The sequence below is a fragment of the Carcharhinus amblyrhynchos genome, chromosome 11, assembly GCF_965287045.1.
Source record: "Carcharhinus amblyrhynchos chromosome 11, sCarAmb.v2.hapA, whole genome shotgun sequence".
NCBI lineage: Eukaryota > Metazoa > Chordata > Chondrichthyes > Carcharhiniformes > Carcharhinidae > Carcharhinus > Carcharhinus amblyrhynchos.
Window position 1 is genome coordinate 44,337,429 of NC_137334.1, and position 17,911 is coordinate 44,355,339.

Here is a 17,911-nt window from a genome sequence, read left to right on the forward strand (position 1 = left end):
CTGGTAAACCTCCTCTGCACCCTCTCCAAAGCCTCTACATCCTTCCTGTAATGTGGGGACCAGAACTGCACACAATACTCCAAGTGCGGCCGCACCAGAGTTGTGTACAGTTGCATCATGACGCTGCGACTCCTAAATTCAATCCCCCTACCAATAAACGCCAAGACACCGTATGCCTTCTTAACAACCTTATCTACTTGATTCCCAACTTTCAGGGATCTATGTACACATACACCTAGATCCCTCTGCTCCTCCACACTATTCAAAGTCCTCCCGTTAGCCCTATACTCAACACATCTGTTATTCCTACCGAAATGAATTACCTCACACTTCTCCACATTAAACTCCATCCGCCACCTCGCGGCCCAGCTCTGCAACCTTTCTAAGTCACCCTGCAAACTATGACACCCTTCCTCACAATCTACCACACCTCCGACTTTGGTGTCATCAGCAAACTTACTAATCCACCCAACTATACCCTCATCCAGACCATTAATAAAAATTACAAACAGCAGTGGCCCCAAAACAGATCCCTGAGGCACACCACTCGTAACCGAACTCCATGACGAATATTTACCATCAACCACCACCCTCTGTCTCCTATCTGCTAGCCAATTCCTGATCCAATTACCTAGATCACCCCCAATCCCATACATCTGCATTTTCTGCAGAAGCCTACCATGGTGAACCTTATCAAACGCCTTACTAAAATCCATATACACCACGTCAACTGCCTTACCCCTATCCACCTCTTTGGTCACTTTCTCAAAGAACTCGATAAGTGACAGCCCACTACCTGACTTAGAAGCCCCACTGTTTTGTCTACATCTGAGCTGGTGGAAAGTATACAAATCATGAGACAGTGCTTCCTTGGAATGTGTGACCCGTATTGATGAACCTACATCCACCCCTGGAAGCAACTCCTGAGTGACCTTGAAAGACCTATCAGAGATGAAAGATATTAATTAGAACTGGCAAATTGAAAGAATTCAACGCCAACATATGGCTGATCATCATATTTTAGTAGCTGCTTACATCAAGTCAACATGAGTGAGTGTTCTGTGTTCTGGCTGTGTGATACCTAAAGTCTACCATGAGGTATCTGGGAAATCACCATCTCTCCACCACAAAGATCATGTACTCCAAGATTTTGCTTGATTACAGCGTCTTCTCTGCAATAGTCAGGGTGGCTACAACTGCAGGACTACCCTGGTTCCATCTGACTCTACTTCGAGTTCTATACTTTCTTTGACTGCAATGAGAGATAGAAGAAAGTTATGAGTGTGAGAAGTGGACTGTGTTGAGAGGATGGAATGGCAACATTTGTGGAAAGTGATTTGTGAGGGGTGTGTGTGAGATGGCAATAAGATGAGGGTGATTGTCAGTGGTGGATGTTCAGATGGGGATGGAAGGATGTACCAAGAGAAAGGGATGGGTGGACTTGCAAACTGTGTTGATCTGACAAGTGCTGTGTAGGAGAAAAATGGCGAAGTCAGAATGAAAGGGCTAACGCTGAACGTGCCGTGTTGCTCACCTTCCCTGCCTTCATGACATAACTGAATCTCTTGCACCACTGTATCCATGAGCAAGCAACCACATTTGTGCTGCTCACTCCTTTATTGACTTCTAGCCTTGTCCCATTAATTTCAGAGACACCTTTCACCGACCTGCAGGAAACAATTTTTTTCTGCAGGCCCTGATAGCCTGTAGCATGATCTCCAAGGATGCCTCAAATAATCGGAGGATAGACTCCATCAATCCAGTTGCTGTATCTCAGTTAGCAGTTGTGGACTCCTTCCATTTTGTCCCTTGCTGTGGACCCTTTAAATATTGAAGCTTTAAGTCAAGTACAGGTCAAAATCCTGTTAACCTGCTCCACTTGGTCAGGAAACCTGGAGGCAGGACACTAATACCATAGTTCAGTTAAAGAGCCTCAAAAAAACCAGCTCTGTGAATTTTTTAATACCAACTGCACTCCTGCATCCACCACACATCCATCTCTCAATGCTGTGAGCAGATCCAAAAGTTAAAATCAGCTTCTAGACTGTAACTTGCAACCGTCTGTAATCATGTATTAAGTCACTAGCATATTCATACACGTCAGCCAGAAAGAGCGCATTAGTGTTCCAGCCCAAATTTGCTGGCTGGAAGAGAAAAAAAGCACTCAGCTCCTCCAACAGAAGACATAATTTTAGTAAGGCAACTGTTCCATTTCAGACTGATTGGCTGGAATTTTACCATCTCACCCGCCACAGGAATCAGACCAGGCAAGGGGCAGACAATGGCAAGGTCCGTTGACAGTGGGTGGGATTTTATGGTTTCAGGACAAGTGAGTCTGTAAAATCCCACCCATAATCTTTAATTGGACAACATCTGGGCCCTTTCTGGGTTATAAATAGATTCACACCAGACTTCAGGAAAGTAGGAATGCAGACAGAAATATCTACCCATTTCCCACTCACTGCAATTGAAAAAAAGACACGAGTTAAAAATTTGGGCAAAATCCAGGCATATTCTGGTTCTACCCTGTTTTCTCGTGTCTTGTACAAGGATTCATCGTATTTGTACTTTTGATCAGAATTAAAAACTTTGGGCACTTAATCCATCCAAAGTTTACCAGACAATAGTTCTTCCTAAATGAAGCCCCAAGAATATATTACAATGAAATTAAAGTCTATTGTCCTTGAAATTAATGACAATAATGACTTAAAAGGTTGTGTCACAGCTCTACAATTTATTTCAAACGTTTGCACTCAGTATTTGAAACTACACAACTGACACAGTGCGAATATACTGATTTTTTTTTTAAAAAGAAATAAATATAAATTCAACACTGCAGGAACATGAATGAAACATAAAAATCCATTTGACTTTGCTCTTTTTTATGTTTAACTTACCACTATTTTGTTTAAGAACTGATATTGATGCTGTGACTGAGCTGAAAGGAATAACTGTACTTGACTATGAAGGAGCTTAAATAACAATAGTAGAAATCAGTCATACATTCAGGGATAATTCCACTTCAACTGAGAGGGATAATTCAATACTCTTACATTGTTGGGGATTAGTGATTCTTGTATCTCCAAATCCTCCAGTCCTGTTATTTGCAATTTGAAATATTCAGAAGAAAAAAAATTCAGTTACCAATTTTGCACTTCTCTCTTCAGTCCTCCTCTGCCTTCAAAACAACAGCAAACACAAAAAAAGGAAGCAGGAGTAGACCACCAGGCCCTTCAAGCCTGCTTCGCCATTCAATAAATCATGGTTGATCTATGGCGGCTCAGGACATTTTCAGTGCCATTTCCCCATAGCCTTCTATTCTTTGATCTATCAAATATTTATCCACCTCCACTTTAAATACTTCCAATGATCCAGCCTCCATTACCCTTTGAGGTAGAGAGTTCCAGAGATTCACCAGAAATTTCTGTGCACCCCAACTTTAAATGACCAGCCCTATAGCTATATCCTCTGTCTGAGACTCTCCCATTAGTGAAAATATCTCACCACCTGCCCTGTCAAGCCCCCTTAGGATCTTATATGTTTGAATCAGGTCACTCCTCACTCTTCTAAACACCAAGAAATATAGAACCAGACTATTTAGTCTCTTTTGATAGGACAAATTTTTCATCCCAGGAATCAGCCTGAAGAAACCCCCTTGGGACTGCCTCCAATGTTACTATATCCTTTCTAAGATAAGGGGACCAAAACTGTACACAGGCCTCACCAACATCCTGTACAATTGCAACAAAACCTTTTTTTTAAAACTCCAACTCCTTTGCAACAAAGGCCAAAATGTAGTTTGCTCTCTTAACTACATGGTGGACCTGTTTGCTAGCTTGTTGTGATTCATGGGCCAGATACCTAGGTCCCTCTGTACTTCATTCTTGGGCAGTCTCTCTCCATTTAGATAATAATTATCTGACTTTTGATTCCTCCTACCAAACTGCATGACCTCTAACTTCTCCACATTAAACTCTATTTGCCAGGTTTTCACCCAGTCACTCAACCTATTTATGTCCCATTGCAGAATCCCAATATCCTCATCACAATCTTCCCTTCCACCTATCATTGTATCATTGGCAAATTTGGAAACCTTGCATTCTATTCCTTCCTCCAGGTCACTAATGTAAATAGTTAACAATTGCAGGCCAAGAACTGATACTTGTGGTACTCCATTAATTACACCTTTCCACTCTGAAAAGGACCAATTTCTTCCAACTTTTTGTTTTCTATCTGACAGCCAGTTTTCAATACAGGCTAACATATTTCCTTCAATTCCATGTACTTTTACTTTATGCACCAGCCTCTTATGTGGCACTTTGTCAAATGCCTTTTGGAAATTTAAATACATTGCATCCACAGGTTCCCCTCTATCTACTCTCCTGGTTAGTTGTCCTCAAAGAATTTGAGGAAATTTGTCAAATGTGATTTACCTTTCATAAAACCATGTTGACTAAGTTTGATTATATCCAGCTTTCCGAACTGATTAGCTATTTCCTTTTTGATTATTGACTTCAAAATCTTACCAATAGTAGATGTTAAATCAACTGGCCTGTAGTTGCCTGTCTTCTGCTTTTCTCGCTTTTTGAAGAAGAGCATCACATTGGCTGTTTTCGGACCTTCTGGTACCCTCCTGGAATTTAGTGAGTTACGATAAATTTCAACCAACGGGTCCAATATCTCTGCAGCCACTTCCATGAAAACCCTAGCATGAAATTTATCAGGTCCTGGTGACTTTTTTTTAGCCAGAGTTTTTCTAATACTCTTTCCTTTGTAACTGGGATTCTTGTAAGTTTTATTATGCTATTTGCAATCAGCCCATTTGATAACTTAGGGATGGTTGCAATGTCTTCCATGGTGAAGAGTAATGCAAAAAAATTATTTAGCATAGCTTCCATTCCTTTATTTGCTATTATCAATTTAGCCATTTCATTCAGTAGAGGTCATGCATTTATCTTAGCTGCCTGCTTTCTTTTTATATATATATATAATATACATCCATAGAAACTCATACTGTTTGTTTTAATGCTGCATGCAGGTTTTCTCTAAAAATTAATTTTCTTTCTTCTTATAAGTATTTTAATCTTTTGCTGCTCGATTTTAAAAACTTTCTAGTTCTCTGGACTATCATTATCACTTGCTGCTTTGCGTGTAGTTTAACATTATCCTTGACCTGTGTTAACCATGGATTTTGCCTCTCTCTCGTGGAATTTCTCTTTTTGATTGGAATAAATTTTTCATAATTAGTTTCCCAACCCTTGCACAGCCTAGTGAATATATTCTGTACATTTGCTATAGTTTAAATGGTCTTCCTATAATGGGGCACTAAGAACTCCATAAACGTATTGTGACTCAAGCCAGTCTTCTCATGTCTTGTAGCAATGGTTTAGCATTTTTCAAAATGTTTTCTGACTGAGACTTCACTGTATTTTTCTATATCTCTTTCATACCATCACAAACTATTATATTAAAGCACATTATGTGTGGAAAGGATTTGATGGTTTCAAACTTTAATTTTCATAACATCGATGATAAAGTGGGTCTTACAGAAAGAACGTTGAAAGGGAGTTTCTCTAAGTTGCCAGCATTAAGTTTGACTTAGAAACTGGAATTGTATCCTTTTTAGGAAATTCCATGCTAACCATTTCACTTAACTAACCTCACCGATTATTCCTTGTGCAAGTGTTACAAAATAACTGTGGTGCGTCAGGGATACATTCCAGCATCCGTCCACCCGTAACCCGTACATTTGCACAAATGTAAATCAGTTCCATTTTAAAATCATGAAATTTATCCTTATTTTAATTTGCAATTTCGTTATCCACGTTTAGAATGTCAATTTGTCACGCTGTAATGAAACCATCCAGTAAGCAGCAGCGTCGAATAGCTCTGTTCGAAGGGAAAATATGAGCAGGGCAAATTTTAGCAAAACCGATAAATGTAAGGCATGAGAATTTATAATAGAAAACATTAACAGGAAACAACGCGTGATGTTAATCAGTGCCTACTGTAGTTCCTCAAGCAACCGCCGTCGCTAATGTTGGGTAAAGGCAGACAGTGCTGGTGCGCTGGAAATGTTAGTCTAAGATGAATGCTGCAGGTTGTGTGAGCTGGGTGATCTTGTTGAGGGGATTTTTGTTGTTGTTCTCAGTGCTTGGCCCTTGCCTGTATTTGCCAGCTGCAGAAAGCAGACTTGTCCTCGCGCCCAGCATTCCTGTGGTGGCGACAAACTCGCGCCCCCACAGCACACGCTCCCATCTCCCTTCACTAGAGAGAAATAAAACATTACCCCCGCCCGCCGGTTTGCAAAATAAAAAGCTGCCATGCTGGGGAAAGTGGCTCCGCGGCCACACTTCTAATCTCTTTATTTTTTTTTGCTCACAATTTGAAGTTTTGGTGTTCCGAGTTAGCCAGCTGCAAACATTACATCACTGACAGAGAGCCCAGGGACCCGGATCCACTCCCTTAAACTTTTCAGCAATGGGCTTGGCTCAAGTTTTAACAGGAAATGTCTGACCCTTCAGCTCGCCGGAAAGTGTGGAGCCACTGCCCGTGAGCAGTTACCGGGCTGGCGGGAGGCTGCTGCTGGCAGGACTGTGACCCCCCCCGGTCTACACTCCGCTGTAGTCAGCCAGCAACTTTAAGCCTCTTGTCAGACCCGTTCTAGGTGTGGCTTCTCAAAGAGCGTCTGCGGAAGTCTTCCTCTTTACAGATGTAGGCTCGGCTTGGTGAATTTTCAACAGTTTATTTTCTCTCTGGCTGTGGGAAGGTGGAAAGGTTTGTGAGTATTTGTGTTTGGGTGGGAGTTGGGGGGGGGGCCGCATAATAGACTGAGATGGGTGGGTGGGTGGGGGGAGGCACAATTGTTCCTTGAGGCGTTAATTATATGACATGATATGTAGATTGCATCATTTAGTTACAGTGATGCTGCTGTTGTCAAATTCAGCATATGTGTGTTAGCTCAGTTTTTGAGTTTTTCTTCATTGTTGTTTCATTCTGCTCCATTTGTTAGCAGAGGTAAATATTTATTTTCACTCGAACGTTGCAGTTTATAAATTTTGACTTTCAAATACGGGAGTGGGCGGTCCCTTTACCGGACAGCTGGAGAACTTTGGTACCTACCACTTGAGTACAACGTTTCCTGTTTTAGCTTTCACAGTAGGCTGCCCTGTCACGCTTCCCAGGACTTTCATTACCTTTTGGCTACAACCCAGTTCTTTATTACCAACCTCCTCCCCGCAAAATAACACAAGTTTTAAATCCCTGCTTTTACTCACCCGGTAAGAAGTCTCACAGTTAAAGTCCAACCTGGTGGTGTGAGACCTCTTACTGTGTTTACCCCAGACCAATGCCAGCATCTCCACATTATTTACTCACGCCTCAGGTTCAACGGGAACCTTTGCCAGCTTACTTCTGCACAAGTATATCTCATCCCATGCATATATGTGCACTGCTTAAAACTTTACTTTTACCTTCTTTGTAATGTTGTTGTGCAAGTTGGAATGTTTTTGCCCTCTGCGTGACGCTGCTTATAGAGACACTTGGCATCTAATCCAAATTTTTCTTTCATTAGATGTGTAATAGCTTAATTTTGAGACAGCATACAGATTCATCAAATTTGCAGTCTTCCTGACGAAGCATTTTATTTACCTTCTGGCACTATGACACTAACACACCCTAACATTAGAGTAACAAGGTTAAACAAGTGTGAGGAGCAGCTTTATTTACGTTTAAAAAAAAAACAAAATTTAAGTAAAACATTTTATTTGTCCAAATCTCTCTTTTCCAGTATAACATAAATTTGCTTCTGCTTAATTTGTTTCTATGTTGTAACTTAAAATACTTTACTATTGATGGTATCAGCTGTCTCACTCAGTTTTCAAGATGGAAATCACACATAAAGCTATCCTTCAGTTGATTGAGAGTTTTTTGGTGCCGAAGGAGGACTATTCATTGAAGGAACATGTCCTTTGGTGTGATTTTCTGGCTTCCACTATATTATTAATTCAGCCACTTGTTAGACTGTGACCTACCAGGGTAGTTTTTACACTTTGGGATTTAGTACTTCCACATATCATATTAGATGCACAATAAACTCCTTTTACTTTGTCTAATAATGCTTCTTAGCGGCCTTGGGTTCGCTGTTACAAGTAAGTTATCATTACTGTTTCTGAGACTGGAACTCTTAATACTGATCTAATAGACAGTTTTGTACACTCAGTCTTTACTACTCTAGGATGGATTAAGATTGCACCAATTCAAGTTCTCTTAGGTCAATATTCTAGACTGGAATTGAACTCATGGGAAAGGCCATCACTGAACCATTGAATATTTCAATTCCGTTAATAAACTATGAATAGGTTTTTAGGCCCCTAATATAACAATATTTCCCAAAGTAACTGTTCAGTTGGAGCCCATTAAGTCCTTGTTGCCAGAAAAAAAGGAAGATTTTATCTAATTTAGTTTCTGGGGGCTGCTTGCAAACTGGTTCACTTTCAAAACAAATACTGACTTAAGTTGTTCTACAGTTTTTAAGAAGTGAACTGTGGATTACATTTACAGCCATGAGATAAAATTGCACCCTTTTCTGTATCCTTGTCCTTTCTCCACACATCAGGATCTCAATAATTTTGTCACCATTAAAAGTTTGATGTGGATGTGTATGTGACAAAGTTGGCAGATTCATGTTTGTATTTTGCAAAGCCTGTTTTCAATGTTACTTTAATGTTCACCCTGAACTTGTTTGCTGCAAACTTGGTTCAAACACTATCTCCTTGGGATTCACTAATGTTATCTATCTTTCAATCTCATTCTGGTCCCGGAATCTTCTCAAACATAGCCACAGCTCCACAGAATCTTGGGATTATTAAGCAGATGATAACTAGAAACAAAAAGATTAAAGCCCAAAAGACAAAGCAACAATGATCCATGACCCTCCTAGAGTTTTTCCTCCTCCCTGTTTATTTTCAGAAAATGTGAAGATAAAGAGCCAGCAATCCAATTAATAATGAAATAAGTACTTTAGGACTACCAGAGCCTTAAGTGTGGAAGTTTTACTTGTGCCTCAATTATTATGTGCATCAACATAAACAGTAAGCATTCCATATTAATGTATAGAGATGAGACCAGGATTTCTCTTGTTTGTTGAACAATGCTGGACGCCAACATAAGTGGGTTCAAGATAATTAGATAAGGCTGTACAATTATTTAATATACCTAAAAGTGGTATCAAGAGAACTGGCTGTTATGTTGTACTGTTGTGTGAAAGAAGTCATACACTCAGACATGTCTCCAAAGGCAGAGTTCCACTCTAAATTCTAGCCTTCTAACCTATATAAAAACATAGCTGCATCTGTTATCCTCCATGGTAATCATACTTATGTTCTTAAAAATCATTCATAACCATACATTTAGTGACATATTTGTGTGTTATTTGAAAGGTTACATGAAATTAAAATGTGATAGACTTACAGAGCTGATATTGTTTTCAGAAGTGGGGGCAGAAGCTGGCAGAATGAGAACTAATCTGAAACAACCTTACAAGCATACAAAAATGACAGACAAAAAAGATGTCTAATAGTCTGACTCCTTCAGTCAAGTTGCAACTAAGCCATGCGGCCGTCCATTCTCCTGACCTACTAGAAGCCATGTAATATCCTGAGACCACGAAAAACATTAAAAAAAAACTCTAGGTCAATTTAGGGCCAAAATAATCCTAAGAGTTTTGGAAGGAAGAATGAGGAGTTGTGATATAAACCATTCCTATGGGGAGATGATGGCATAGTGGTAACGTCACTGGACTAGTAATCCAGAGGCACAGCTTAATGCTCTGGGGATGCAGATTCCCACTATGGCACTGATGGAATTTGAATTTAATTTTTTTAAAATCTGGAATTGAAAATTAATCTCAACAATGGTACCCATAAAACTCCCATCACTTGTTGTTTAAAAACCCATCTGGTTCATTAATGTCATTTAGGGAAGGTCATCTACTCTCCTTTATTTGATCTGATCTACATGTGACTCCAGATAATGTGGTTGACTCTTAAATATCCTCTGAAATGGTCCAGCAAGCCAATTAATTCAAGAGCAATTGGCAATGGGCAACAAATGCTGCCCTTACCAGCGGTGCCCTCTTCCCATCAAAGAATAAAAAAAGTAGAATTTTAAAGGGGTGCATAATAAAAGACCTTGATGCTTACATATACAAATCCTATGAAGGTGACAGGATAAGTTGTAAGGCTCCTTCCTTTTTATAAAAGAAAAAGAATCACTAAGGAAATTGGTCAAAATCCTTAAATGGATTGAATGGCAGATGAAAGTTAACTTTAATGTAAATTACTGGACAACATGCATACCTCAATGAATACTGTATAAGCAGCTAAAGTTGATGTTGAAAACACTTGTATTCGACTCTGAACTTAACATTTCTAGTTGATGCAGAGCAATGTTAATTAGAGCATACAGACTGCAGAATAGTATTGCTAAATCAGTGAAATAAAAATTGGTGGATATCATGCTGAAAATGTATACTGCTCTGTTGAAATTGCATCTTGTACAGTTTATCCAGTTATAGTCACCCAAGCACGCATAAATTCTCTGTAGGGATGCAAATAAGTCGATTGAGAGAGAACCTGAGCAGACTCTTTTTGGATCAAATTAGAGCTGAATAAAATTTATATGATAATAAATGTTAAAACAAAAGCTTGAGCCAGAGCACTATATGATAGTAGGATAATGGGACATAGGTTCACACAAACGAAAGGCAAATTTAAGTCATGTAAGAATTTCTTCATAGAATAGGCATTTAATGCTTGGAGTGGACTTTAGATTAATGTTATAGAAGTGAAAACCTTAGTTTTTCAGACAGCATATATCAATGATTAGGACTTAAATATGGGAGACAAAAAATATTTGTGTCGTTGATTTTGAGGAAGAAAGCTGTGGACTTCAGAAAGCTATCAATGGACTGGTAAAATGGGCAGAAAAGTGGCAAATGCAATTCTGTCTGGAGAAGTGTAAGCTAAGGCATTTGGGGAGGGAAAACACTATGGAATGCACTATAAATGATTGGATACTGAGAAGTGTTGAAGGACAGAGGGGCCTCAACAGTGTATGTGAACAGATCCCTAAAGGTAACGGGACAATTTGTTAAGGTTTATCTACCTGAACATATGGCTTAGGGGATATTTTACTTTCTTAACAAAAGCATTGAATGTTATGTGGTAACTATTTACAAAAACTAGTTAGGCCACAGAGTACTGTATTGAGGTCTGACCACCACAATATGGGAAATACGTGATCATACCCAAGAAGGTATAGAGGTGATTTACAAAAATGTTGCCAGGACTGAAACTTTGAAAGCCAGATTTTACATAATTAACAGAAGGATTAGAGGAGGAATATTTTCACCTCAAGGGTGGTGGGGATATGGAACTCGCTGCTTGAAAAGGTTAAAAACTCTCATTGCGTTCTCTGCATTTAGAAAATACATGGATATGCACTTGAAGTCCTGCAACTTACAAGACCAAAATCTAGAAAATTTGATTAGGCTGCATAGCACTTCTTCATCCTGCTCAAATATGATGAGATAAATGGCCTTATGTGCTGTAAATATCTGATTCTATTTCTATCAAGAAAGTTAGTGCTTGGCTGAAGTTTCTTTCTATGGATTGATGAGCTAAATAAATATTTTGATTTGTATTTATCTTGTATATTCTTTATTGCTTTGCTACTTGGATTTTCTGTACTCGTTATTTCCTCAATTAATCTCTATAACAGGCTAAACACCTTTGGTCAAGAATGAAGTCTATGTTGCCCTTAAATGGAGCATATAAATAACATGGTAATCATTAGTTCTCCCCTTTGCACTTGAGCTCTGGAAATCCTTCTATGTGAAAAAGTAAAATCAGCAACAATGAGTAGAAACTGTTGTCAGTTTGGCAAAGTTCTTTGCATTCTGCTTTCTGAATTAGATCATGGTTCAAGTCCCACTTGAGGACTTAAGCACATGATGTAAGTTTATATTCTAGTGCAATGCTAATAAGAATAAAGCATTGCAAATAGCGCTTGTTACAATTTTTGGCTTCCATATATTTCTCATTCTAAACACAAAAGGCACTCCAATAAATAATCCTTCACTGCCAATGAATTTGGTCTTGTGCCCACAATATCTGATAAATTAACATTGAACCAAACACCCTTGTTGCTGCATTTCTTTATTACCCTTTAGTTCTGTCTTTAAAATCATACTGCTCAATGATTTGTGAATTATATTTAATAAAGTAATACATTACATCCTTATTGACTCAAACCAAGGAAGTATGGGTATGCATGTAAAATAATGCTTTATTAAATCAATCTTAAATAACATGGATACAGTGCGTATCCTCTGCTTCCAATGTCTCCAGAATACCAACTAAATAAAATACCAAATAAACCAAAGTGGAGATTCTGAAGTTGGATTTTGTGATCCAACATGTACAACCATACGTACTGCCTCAGGATTGATCGATACCTTATAATTAGTTATAGTAAGGGAATTCTTTTTTGGTTTTTAATGATTCCCACTCAGAAGCTTTGATTAAAATAATTTTGAATAACTAAGGCAAACATTCATTTGGTTAAATCTGTATTAAATGCTTTTCTATAATGTTGAACATGTGAGATAAGAAAGAAAACTAATATTGGACAGTTTATATGTACCTGTTGTTTTGTGTTTCATAAGCTAAAGAAAGTGGGTTGAGTTGTGAAGATCCTTGTCCTTTATGGGGAGTGGGGGGAAGGAACCTGGATTTTGTTTTGGGAAGGTCCCTTTAATTCCAAAGTGAAAACGATCTATTTGGGTTACCTAACAAACATATTATTTCCAAAAAATTCCAATGTGACCTGAGGTTGCTCTGAAAGTGGAAGCTAAAAGGCAGAGGGTAAATAGAAAACTAACCATATATATTACAACTGGCCTGAGCAGACACAGTTCAGGACTAATCCTGGTGAAAAAGCAAGAAGAAGACTGAGAATAGAGCAGAGACTGTTACTATGCGAGTGTACAGTTGGAAAGGACAGAAAGCAGAGATTATGGATTGGACAAGAAAGACCCCTAACTTCTCAGTTTATTTGCCAGAGTCATCAGATCATTTAAAGGTATCGCTGGGAATTCTGTGCCATCAAGACTGTTGTGAGACTAGCTGGAGAGTTGTGTAGCTGAAAGTGACTCAAAGGCCAAATCCATAAAGTAAGAAGTAATGTACTGGAGGATGGGTTAGAAAAACTGAGATTACATGTGGTGCCACATTTATTTGGGAGTGATGTGAATGTTTGTAGCTACATTATGTATGTCTTTGTATCAATTATTTAAAGTCAAATTTAACTTTCTACTTCAAGTATCAGTTGGTTGCATGTTAATGTTTAAATTATGTTGTATTTAGCTGATACAGTAAAACTTCTTAATGAGAAAATTTTGTCCATTGACTTTTTTTCCTTTCTGTTGGAGTCATTGGGATTCTTTTCTTTTAGGAAGTTATCTAACTCTACAGGAATCATAACAGAGAAAGAAAGAAAAAAAAAGCATCTTTCTTCACGTTAGTCTGATCAAAGTTACATGAGTCTCAAACCAGCCAATTACTTCACCTGTTTTGCAAACAGAAAATGTAATAGAGAGAATATAGACTTAATCTCTTCGACCTTTCCTCATTGGACAATCCTGCCATCCTTGGGATTAGTCCAATGAACCTTCATTGCACAGCCTCAATGGCCACTGTATCCTTCCTTAGGTAGGAAGACAAAACTGTGCACGTTGTTCACACTTTTCCACATAATATCCCAACTACCATGTTCTTGCCCATAAATCTCCTTGAAGCCTTTTTCCATCTTCCTTACAACTTATATTTTCAGCAAGTTTTGTGTCATCAGAAAACTTGTAAATATTACATTTGGTGTCCACATTCAAACCATTGATATAGATTGTGAATGACTGAGACCTAAGCACTGACCTTGGTGGTACCCCATTAATTACAACTTGTCAGTCTGAGAATGATTTGTTTATCCTTACCCTCTGTTTTCTGTTCATTAACCAATCCTCAAACCGTACCAGTATATTCCCCCATCCCACAAGCTCTAATTTTGCTTATTAATTTTCAGTATTGGACCTTATCAAAAACATCTGAAAATCCAAATACGCCACATCCACTGGCTCTCCTACTAGTACTCCCCTATCTATTTTGCTAGTGACATAATCAAAAAACAGTTTTGTCAAACATGATATCCCTTTATAAATCCATGTTGACGCTGCTTAATCTTGTCACTATTTTCTAAATGTATTGTTGTCACATCCTTTAGAATAGAATTTAGCATTTTCCATATAATTGATGTCAGATTGTCTGGAGCTCTTTTCTTTCCTCCTTCCTTTCCTTAAATAGTGGAGTCACATTTGCTATCTGCCGACACCATTCCAGAACCTGTAGAATTTTGAAACATGACCATCAACTTGATGGCCAACGCTACAGCCACCTTTCTACATTGAGATGTAGATCATCAGAGATTTGTCAACTTTCAGCAGCATTAATTTCTCCAGCGCTACCTTTTCACTAATACTGATTTATTTCATATCCTTAATCTCACTAGGCTTTTGACGCCAACATTTCAGGGAGGTTTTTTTGTATCTTCCACTGTGAAGGTAAATACAAATTATATGTTTAGTTTCTCTGCCATATCCTTATTATCCATTATCCATTCTCTGCCTGTAATGGGCTCACAGTTGTCTTTATTAACCTTTTTCTTATTACATAACTGTAGAATCTTTTTGCAGTCTGTTTTTATGTTCCTTACTAGTTTAATTCAATATCCTACTTTATATTTATCAACTTCTTGGTTCTCTTTTTTTTTTGGTAACAGTATATGACTTTTCCTTTGATCTGATAGAGTCATGAATGGGTGGCATGGTGGCACAGAGGTTATCACTACTATCTCAGCACCAGAGGCCCAGGTTTGTTTCCCAGCTTGGATTGCTGTGCTGAGTCTGTACGTTTTCCCCATGTTTGCATGGGTTTCCTCCGGGTGCTCTGGTTTCCTCCCACCGTCAACAGACATGCTGGTTAGGTGTATTGGCCATGCTAAATTCTCCCTCTGTGTATCTGAACAGGCGCCAGAATATGGTGACTAGGAGATTGTCACAGTAACTTCATTGCAGTGTTAATGTAAGCCTACTTGTGACACTAATAAATAAGCTTAAACTCATCTTGTTAGTTATGGTTGGGTCATTTTTCCTACTGTCTTTTGTACCTTAAAGGAATATAAGTTTGTTGCAAGCCATGTATTGATTCTTTAAATGCTAGCTATTTGCCTGTATACCATCATACCTTTCAAAATAGTTTCCCAATCTACCTCAGCCAACTTGTCCCACGTACTTTCATAGTTCCCTCTATTTAGATTAACGATCCTAGTTTTGGGTTGAGCTACATCACTTTCAAACTTCATATAAAATTCCATGATATTATGGTCACTCTCCCATAAAGGTTTCTGTACAATGAGATTAATTAGCCCTTTCTTATTGCACAATACTAGGTCTAAAATAGCCTGTTGTCTAGTCAGTTCTACAGCATACTGTTCTTGAAATCCATTGTGTTTCTATACACTGCCTGGACAATATGTCGCCACCGGCCACAAAAATACCGTTGACCACCCAACTTTGGATTGAATGCTCACTTTATCATGTTGTTGCCTTAATGGCCTCATAATATTGGGATCATACAAATCAACATCAATTGTTTCATTTAATTGGGATATAATCATGATGTATGTTGTCAAAGTGCACCACAAAGTGAAGCTCCAATTTGGCATCTTTCACTCATGCCACTCCTAGAGTGATTCACTGTGTGATTGAAGCAGAAGTGGAGGCTGGCTGCTCTTTTCTGTTAAAACAGATGCCACTGGGGCACCTGTCTTTGTCACAGTGTTAGTGAGGCACTGTCACAGGCTAATCCACATGTGAAGATGCAGGAGTAGACTCAGGCGTGGGGGCCTCCTATTTAGATGGTGCGTCAATCAAAGAAAACAAGGGGAGAGACCCCTTAAAGTTATCTTGCCTATCCCAGCTCCTTTATAGCATGCATTCACCTCTGAGTGAATCAGCATCTGCAGGGGCTTCTAGTAACCATCCACACTGATTTGTGCAATCAGTGCCACTGACTGGTCAATGTTACGGAATGTGGCATGCATTCTGAGCATGGTAGTATGATGTTCCCATATCCACTCATCAGGATGTTGTGTATGGGCTGTCAACATTGGTAATTCTTTCAGTGGATGAGCTCATGCATTCATATGCCAAAGACATTGTGGAATGAATGGACTCCTCCATTCTCTGCCCAGAACTTTGCACTGCGATAAGGAACTCCAACATTTGCGCACACATCTATTGCTGCTCCAAAGGTACCTGCTTGGTGAGTGATTCCCAAGGCTCTGCATCTCTGTCCAACTGAGCGTGGCTGGAGCTCATCCTCCCAAGTGTAGGCTGCTTGAAGCTACCTCTACATCCTCACCACCTCCTGTTTACATGTGAAGTGTTGGTCAATTTGTACTAACTGTTTTAAATTTTGCATAAAGCCCTACCAGGGTGAGTATTTCTGTGCACACTCGGGGTATATTTAACTAATGTGGCATTTCAGGCTCAGATACATTTCCCCCCCGCTGAACTTGCTGCTATGTCACAATGGTATTCCAAGACCCTCACTCCACAACTGGACTGGCAGGAGAGCTAAGTCTTAGGTCAGAAAATCTCTCCTATGTTGATAGCTGCGTTTGTAGAGCTGCAGCAGCCCAGATCAGCTTAGGCATTGACAAGGTCTTAGCAAATAAGAATAGAGCTCCATCCTCATCACATGGAAATGTGATGACGAGCTGTCATCTTTTCACACACGGACACCCATTTCATCCGCACGATTTCCTGTAAAGCTGCCATCATAGCAATTTCAAAGCAGCTTCCATGGATGTTAACATGGCAAGAAGTACCATTCCACTACCGGATTGACCCCTTCCTTACACGTTGTACACTCTTTTCATCCTGCAAGGTCAAGAGTGAGAGAGTTAAGATCATATTGATCTCCCTCATCACATCCTGTGGTTCACTCACATGTGAGCATGTTTGCCATGCTGCAGAAGAACATTGACGCACTTCCTGCATTGTCCGCGTGTATTACTGACCACCATGCAGCTGCTTACTTGTGGATCCACTATGCCTGCTGGGTCTGATTGGCTGCCTGCCTCCTGCCATTGCCTGGAAGCAGGACAATCTGAGCCGCCGTTGTCTCTAAAGCACCTGCAAGGAAGTATTAGTGAGTAATGGGGCTGCCCTTCCAAATGTGATCCCATACTCCTGCTCTGCTGTGTTCTGGCCCAATCCATCAACTGAACACCAGTATCCACTATCAATGGGTGCTCTTTAAATTGGGCTCTCCACATCTACATCTCACATCCTCAAGGTGTTCACCACCCTTAACTGAACAGTGAACCCAACATTGGCCTGCCACTAAATGGCCACTTCCTTCAGAATAATGTGCATGCATAGAGATGGAAGCCTGAAGCCTGGATATTGATTAGTGATTTATGGGGAGGAGAGCAGTGAGACTTTGATGTGGGGAAGGAGTATTGCAAGGAAAAAAAGAATGAGTTTGAGTGTGTGATATGTTACAAGTTGAATTTGAGGGCAAAGAATGCCATATGAACAGGGTAATTGAAGTGGATTGCATACAGTATTTTTCTGAATTAGACCAAGGGGGTTGTTGGAGCAAGAAAGTGATGGTTGAGACAAGTTTTGAGGAAATGATGGTCCAGTTGGTCAGCTGAAGATTCAAAGCAAGATTAAATTATTTGGATTTTAAGTATAGAAATGCAGAATGCACCACTTTAAAGATAATTT

At 39.3% G+C, this 17,911-nt stretch overlaps 1 protein-coding gene across 5 annotated transcripts in view; it reads left to right on the forward strand.

Annotated features, from left to right (window-relative positions):
• Positions 1–6,347: 6,347 nt before the first annotated feature.
• The window catches only part of wipf1b (WAS/WASL interacting protein family, member 1b), a 98,021-nt gene continuing 86,457 nt past the window's right edge, over positions 6,348–17,911 (forward strand). For 2 of the 5 annotated variants that reach the window (XM_080198958.1, XM_080198959.1), the window contains exons 1-2: positions 9,402–11,845; positions 13,124–13,234. The gene's annotated coding sequence lies outside the window, so the exon portion shown is untranslated. Of the gene's footprint in view, positions 6,782–9,401; positions 11,846–13,123; positions 13,235–17,911 lie in introns of those variants that run through there. The other 3 variants (XM_080198960.1, XM_080198962.1, XM_080198957.1) reach the window with 3 other exon arrangements.